We start from the raw sequence: 7104 nt of genomic DNA, 5'->3' as shown, positions 1-7104 counted from the left end.
TTTGTCAAAGGCTGGGTTGGGGAAAGATGAGAAGAATGGAAGAAGAGAGGAGCTGTGGGTGGAATCAGGGGTGGAGAGTTCATGGAGAGGAATGCCAATTGCTTACAGCCCCCAGAAACATGCAGACTTTGAGCTTAGAAGACAGCAACCACACTGTTTAACGTCGGCAGCAGCCACAGAAAGGCAACCAGACAGCCTTAGCTTGTTATCTATTCACACTGTTATCTTGGGCAAGAAACTTAGCTTAGCCTCAGTTTACCTCATAGGGCCATTATGTAGATGAAATGACATAAAGCTATGCAATAATGATATGACATATGAAAAGTGCCTCACATTCAGTGGGTATCCTAGGCATTTTAGTTTTCTGTATTACCTTCACATGGCACTTGCTAGACTATGGTTTGGATTGATGAACATAGATTCCTGAGATTTCATGTCAGTCGATCTTATCCTAAGAACTAAGATGCAACAAAACAACAACAAACTAGGTCATGATATAAATAGATTCTTAAACAGAAAACTCTCAGAAATAGAAAGTTAGATAGAGGGGAAATTAATGTAGCTCAAACTGGCCTTGAACTGACAATCTACTGCCTCTGTCATTTGAATGCGGCAGGCAGGGGCCACTACTCCTGACTTGAAAGTAAGTCTCTGAATATCCAGGCCAATATTCTTCCACTTTTTCCAAAACACATAACAACAGGAATAAAAGCTGTTAAAATACAGTGTTCTATGCAGATCTGAGAAGCAATCTTTGTTCTGCCTTAAAAATAAGTTGCAATAAGTACTCTAAATTTCATCAAACATAGCAAAAGTACTAAAAGCAAATGTTTTCATCTTATATAAATGGAAAATACTTATTTTGGGATAACTTGAAAATCAGCATGACAGTGAAGGGAATGAAGTCACAGACACAGCAATGACTTTTCATGTGAGAAATCGGGCTTTGATAATGGTTGCTACAATTGTTCCAGTCATTAGTGAAAAACTATCAGCTTCCATGAAAATACAATTTATGTGCACATAATTTGCCTGTGTAAAGACATACAAGTCAATATTTTAAAGCAGGTTCACAGTTGTACAGCCATCACCACCATCATTTTTACATTTTCATGATCTCATATGAAATTCCACATCATCTACCATCACTCTCATTCTTTCCCTTACCCCAGTTCAGACCTTAAGGACTATACATCTATTTCTGTCTGCCTAAAGATCTGGAGATTCTGGGTCTTTCATACAAGCGGAATTAGACAACACACCATGCATAACCCTAACTTAACAGTGTTTTTTGAGTTATTCATGTTATCGTACATACCAGGACTTCATTCCTTTTTACTGTCAAATGATACTCCAGTCAATGGACTTTCAAATCTCTCCTTCTGCCATTATGAATGGTGTTGCAACCACTCATAATACTCTTTTCACGAATACATGTCTTTATTTTTCTCCACTGTATACTTAGGCATACAGTTCCTCCTCTCTGTTGGAGACGTTTTAATCTTTTGGTGAACTTCCAGAATGATTTCCACAGTAGCTACCCCATTTACATTTCCACCAGTAGCCATGATGGTGATCTTTGTAAACTGTTTGTGGGAGTACAACTTAATATATCCATTATGGGAAACAGTATGGAGGTTCTCCCCCAAAATTAAAAATTGAGCCAGTCATGGTGGTACATGCCTGTAACCCCAGCACTCAGGAGACAGAGGCAGTGGTCATGGCAAGGTCAAGGCCAGCACGGGCAACACATCACATTCTAGGGCGGTGATCTGTCTAAAACAAAATGTTTCTGTGGAAGCTAGGGACCCAAGGTAGGAATCATGTCTGACTCTGGTTTAGACCAGAGGCATATAAGAAGTTTCACATCTGCAATGTATCTCAAATTTCCAGCTTCCCACATCCTCTCTAACACCCATTACTGTGGCTTCTCTGGTTTTATTATTATTATTATCCTGGTTTGCTTTAGGCATTTCACTGTGGTTTACAGTTCCTGATGGATAGTGATGCTGAATTCTTACATGTATTTCGTGACCATATCTATGTTTTCTTTGAGAAACGTGTGTGTGTGTGTGTGTGTGTGTCTGTAAGTCAGAGGCTGTTGTCTGTGTGTGTGTCTGTGTGTGTATGTGTTTGTATGTCTCTGTGTGTGTGTGTGTCTGTGTGTGTATGTCTGTGAGTGTGTGTGTGTGTGTGTGTGTGTGTGTGTGTGTAGCCGGAGTTTACCATCAGCTGTCTTCTTCTATATTTCTGTACCTTACTTTCTGAGAAACTGTCTTTCACTATATATGGGCTCACCATTTGGGCTCCACTGGCTGACCAACAAGCTCTGAGGACTCCCTAGTGCTGGGATTGCAGGTGTGATCCACCATAGCCAGTGTTTCCATAGGTAATTGAGGTCTGAACATATGCTTGTGCAGTAGGTCTTTTACCCCTAAGGCACCTCCTCAGCACCAGAAAACTGTGTTTTGTGTAATATATTTTGCTGAACATAAATTTCTTGCTTAGTAATTTGCTTACTTGTCATTCCCAGAATGTTCTTCAGTTCCCTTCTCGAGTCTACTGTTTCTGGTCTTAAGACCATTGGTTACCCACTGCATGCAAGCAGGGTTTTTCTGTTATGCTTTTCAATGTTTTTTCTTTGTATTGGCTTTTGAGATTTTTTTTTACTGATGCATTGTGTGTGTCTTTGCCTTTATCCCACCTGGACACATAGATTTTCAATTTGGGGAATATTTGACCAATAATTCTTTGAATATTTCCCTTTGCTCTTTAGACTATATTTTTGTATATATTTATAAATATACTGATGTACCCTGGACATCTGCCTTTTTTCTTTACTTTTTTCTTCCTTTTTTTCAGATAGCATGATCTCTATCAATATCCTTTTGCTTCTGCTTTTCTTCTGCACATTCAAACCTACTGAGTCCTTCCAACCAGTTTCCCACTTCAGGTATTACAGTTTTCACCTCTAGAATTTCTGGTTTTCATCTCTTTGTTGATCTTCTGTTTCACAGGACAATGCCATCAACCATTAAAAAAAGTCTTCTTTAATCATTATTTTAGATTTTGGGCACATATGTTTTAAGATTTTATTTATCTATTTATTCATTTTTGGTTTTGCAAGACAGGGTTTCTCTGTGCAGCCTTGGCTATCTTAGAACTCACCTTGTAGACCAGGCTGGTCTCGAAGTAACAGAGATCCACCTGCCTCGACCTCCGAAGCGCTGGAATTAAAGGCATGGGTGACCTCCAGCTGGCTATTTACTTTTTTTAAAGAATGAATGTCCACATGCACGAAGAAGAGCAAGCAACTAAAGCTGCCTATGGGGAGAGCTATATGGACTCAACATAAGAAGAATCCCAAGAAGCATGGGACTGATCCAGAAGCCCTGAACGTGGGGGTCAGTGAGGAGGCCTCGGGTACTAGATCAGCATTTATCCCTGGCATCTGAATGGACTTTGGGAGCCCATTCCACATGGAGGGATGCTTTCTCAGTGTGAACACATTGGGGAGGGCCTAGGCCCTGGCCTGGATGAAATGTCAGACGTTGGAGATACCCCATGAAGGGCCTGACCCTCCCTGGAGAGTCAAGTGGGGATTGGATGGGGGTTTGGAGGATTAGTGGAGGGTGGGGGAGAAGGGGAGGGAGGAGAGTTGGGATTGACATGTGAAGCAAGCTTGTTTCTAATTTAAATAAAAAAAATTAAAAAAGTATGATCAAGGGGCCAGAGAGACAGCTTAGTGGTTAAGAGTGATTACTGTGCCTATACCGGATAGTTTACAACTCTCAATAATTCTAGAGGATCCATGTCTCTCTTCTGGCCTCAGTGGACACTTGTGTGCATGCAGTACCTATGGAGGCCAGAGTCAGCGTCAAATTCCCTGAAATGGGTTCCAGGTGACTATGAGTCACCATGTGCATGCTGGGAATTACAACTGAGTCCTCTGGAAGAGCATAAGCACTTTTAACTACTGATCCGTCTCTTCATCCCCAAGATTTGATTTTGTTTTTAATAATGTGTGTGTGCATGGTGCATGTAGGCACATGATCAAACTTGTAATAGCATCTTGGAATTCCTTTGATGTTGAGTCTGTTAGACCCTCTCATAGGCAACTTTTATTACTGGCTCTTTTTCTTATTGTGGGCATTCATTTTTTGGCATGCCACATAGTGTTTATTGCTGTTGTGTTCACAATAGCTAGGAAATGGAACTGATTTCTGGGCTTGCCTTGCCTTGGCTCATTAAGTCTCTTTTCTTTCCAGATCCAGCCATTTATATGCAAATTTCTTTTTTTTTTACAACTACAAGATAAGCATTGTATACATGTAGCACTGTTTTCTTATCCATTCATCTGTTGATAGACATTGAAATCAGTTCCATTTCCTATCTATTGTAAACACAGCAGCAATAAACACTGGTGTGTCTCTGTAATAGGATAAAAGCCCAGGAATGGTGTAGCCATATGATAGTTCTGTGTTTACTTTTTTGAGAAACCTCCAAACCGATTCCCAAAGTTGCTGGACTAGTTCATACTCCACCAACAGTATATGAGTTCTTTATACCATTTTCTGGCATTTGTAATCCTGCTGATGGTGGTCATTCCTGCTGTGGTGAGATGGAATCTTAAAGCAGTTTTAATTTACAGTCCACAATGGATGTCTATCAACCGATGCCTGAATAAGAAAACAGAGCTACACATATACAATGGCGTATCATTTGGCTGTAAAAAGACCGGGAATCATGAAATTTGCAGTAAATGGCTGGATCTGAAAAGGCAAGAGACTGAATGAGGCAAGGCAAGCCCAGAGAGACACATTCTGCATGTTCCCTCTCATGTGAGGGTCCTGGCTCTAATTTTTTGCTTCGTGTTTAATTTGGAGCACATGTGGAAGCCAGGAGACTGTAACGGAGCCTGGGGGTGCGCGGCATCCATGTTAAGGATGAGGAGCAGTAAACCAGAAGCAGAGATGTAGAATGGTCTGGGAAGACAGATCAAGCAGGGAGGGGTGAAGGGGTATGGGGCAAACCAGGAGGTGGAAGGGAGGGCGAAGCCAAAGGAAGAGCTGTAAGAAAACCCATGTGGAGGCCTCTATCTCACAGTCCAGCCAAAAATAGTGATGAGAGCCAGCCAAAATTCCAGGGTAACCTCATCCCCAGGCTCACATAGGCAGCAATACGTCTTTGTAGTTTGTATTTTTAAAAAGGATATTAAGTTAGGATGGGGTTGGGGTATGGGTAGAGATAGGGGAGGAAAATGGAGTATTTTAGGTCATCTTAAGTAAAATATGTATGAAATGCTGAAGAATAAAGAAAATTTTTAAATGTGTAGATGGTTTGGGGGAGTTTTTTTTTCTTCCAGAAATCAATAGGGAAAGAGAATGGTCCTTTTGTTATCCTGAGACAAATTGCTGTTGCAGGGCAGAAGAATGCTCTTCTGTGTTGGGGACAGGGATGACACAGACTTTCTGTCAGCAGCTGGCCTAGGTTGGGAGGCTATGCACTTCCAGGAAAGGAAGAGGCTAACTGAGTCAATTCCACTTTAAGAATGGTAAGATGACTCAGTGAAGGCTGCCAGCATCCACAGTGTCATCAGCATCTCACACACGTGGTGCCTAGCACGTGATGTCCGTTTCCTTCAGCTACAATGTGAACCAGTGCTACGGGAAAGAAACTCAATTGCTCTGGCTTTGAAACAATAAATGTGTATTCCCTTTGGATGCACATTTCAGTTCACATGGACAAAACATGCTAAGCAGATGGAAATGATCAATCAACAAGCTTAAGATGCAAGCGCAGAGCCGGCGGTTGGAGAGATGCTCAGCGCTAAAGATGTAAGTGCACATCGCTTCTCGGCCTTTTGGCTAAGATCAAGTGTAAAGATGTAAGTGCACATCTTTCTTTTTATGTCCCCTCTTGTTTCATTTTCCACCATAATATTTTTATTGATTATTTGAGAGTTTCACATCATGCATCCTAATCACCCTTACTTCCTAGTCCTCCCAAGTTTGTCCCTAACCTTGTGACTCCCCCACTCCGGAAAAGGAAAAAATGCCCAATTTGTGTTGCCTGTATAACTCACTGGAGCAATGCTCAAACTCCCAGTGCTCAGCCCCTTAAAGAAAACTTAGTCATTCCCCATCTCCACTCCCCAGCAGAAGCCCTCAACTGTGAAGAGCTATACGTCCTTCAGCACCCTTAGCACAATTTTTAAGAGTTCTCTTTGATGGATTTCTGTCTAGGCTGTTACTAGGTTTTTTTGGGGGGGAGGGTAGGAGTTTTCACAGAAGCTTTCTAATGTCCCCATGAGTCTGCAGTCATGGATACCACTGCAAACATGGCTTCCTTGCCCTTTACAGGGATCATGGACTCCCACATGGTTTCTGGAGACAGCATGGATCACAGACGTCCACATGGTCTCCAGTGTCAGCACGAGCAACAGACCTCAGTGTGGTCTCTGGTGGCAGTACAGACCACAAGCATCAGGCTGGCCCTCTGCTGCAGGACACCCATCCACAAGGCCTTCAGTGGTAACACTGGCCATGGTTTGGGCCCCATTTTTAATGTAGTAGCCAGCCAACCTCCGCTGTTCTGAGCATCTCAAATCTTTAATGTAAAGGTTTGCTGAACATAGAGATTTGACTAATAATAGTGTTGTTTGGCAACTAGCCTGTACTATATTTTCATGTCAGGTTCACAAGTTCTTTGCAACAGTCCTTGTTGAGTATGACCTAGTGAGCTACAGTACTATGACAGATGTCATTACAAGGCAAAATGGTTTAAGGGATGTTGTTCTAGGGAGAGGACAAAGGAACACAGAAGAAAGGTCACTGGTGTTTAAGGGATGACCCAGGATTGCCAATACCATATTCCATGGAAGAAATGCTACATGGCCTAGGAATTTGAATATCTTCTTGATTTTACTTTAGCATTATTTAAAATAATATACTTCAAAATATCACATCTCACTATTACAAACAATTTTGTCTTCATGTAGCAGTTAAAAAAGTAAACATTGGATGTCGGTATGCTTTTTCTCGTTTCAGACTCTTGAAGAGAATAACTGGTGCAACAAAGACATTAGAATAGACAAAAGAAAAG

The sequence above is a fragment of the Mesocricetus auratus genome, unplaced genomic scaffold (assembly GCF_017639785.1).
Source record: "Mesocricetus auratus isolate SY011 unplaced genomic scaffold, BCM_Maur_2.0 Super-Scaffold_4256, whole genome shotgun sequence".
In the NCBI taxonomy this organism is placed as follows: Eukaryota; Metazoa; Chordata; class Mammalia; order Rodentia; family Cricetidae; genus Mesocricetus; species Mesocricetus auratus.
This window is presented reverse-complemented; position numbering follows the sequence as displayed.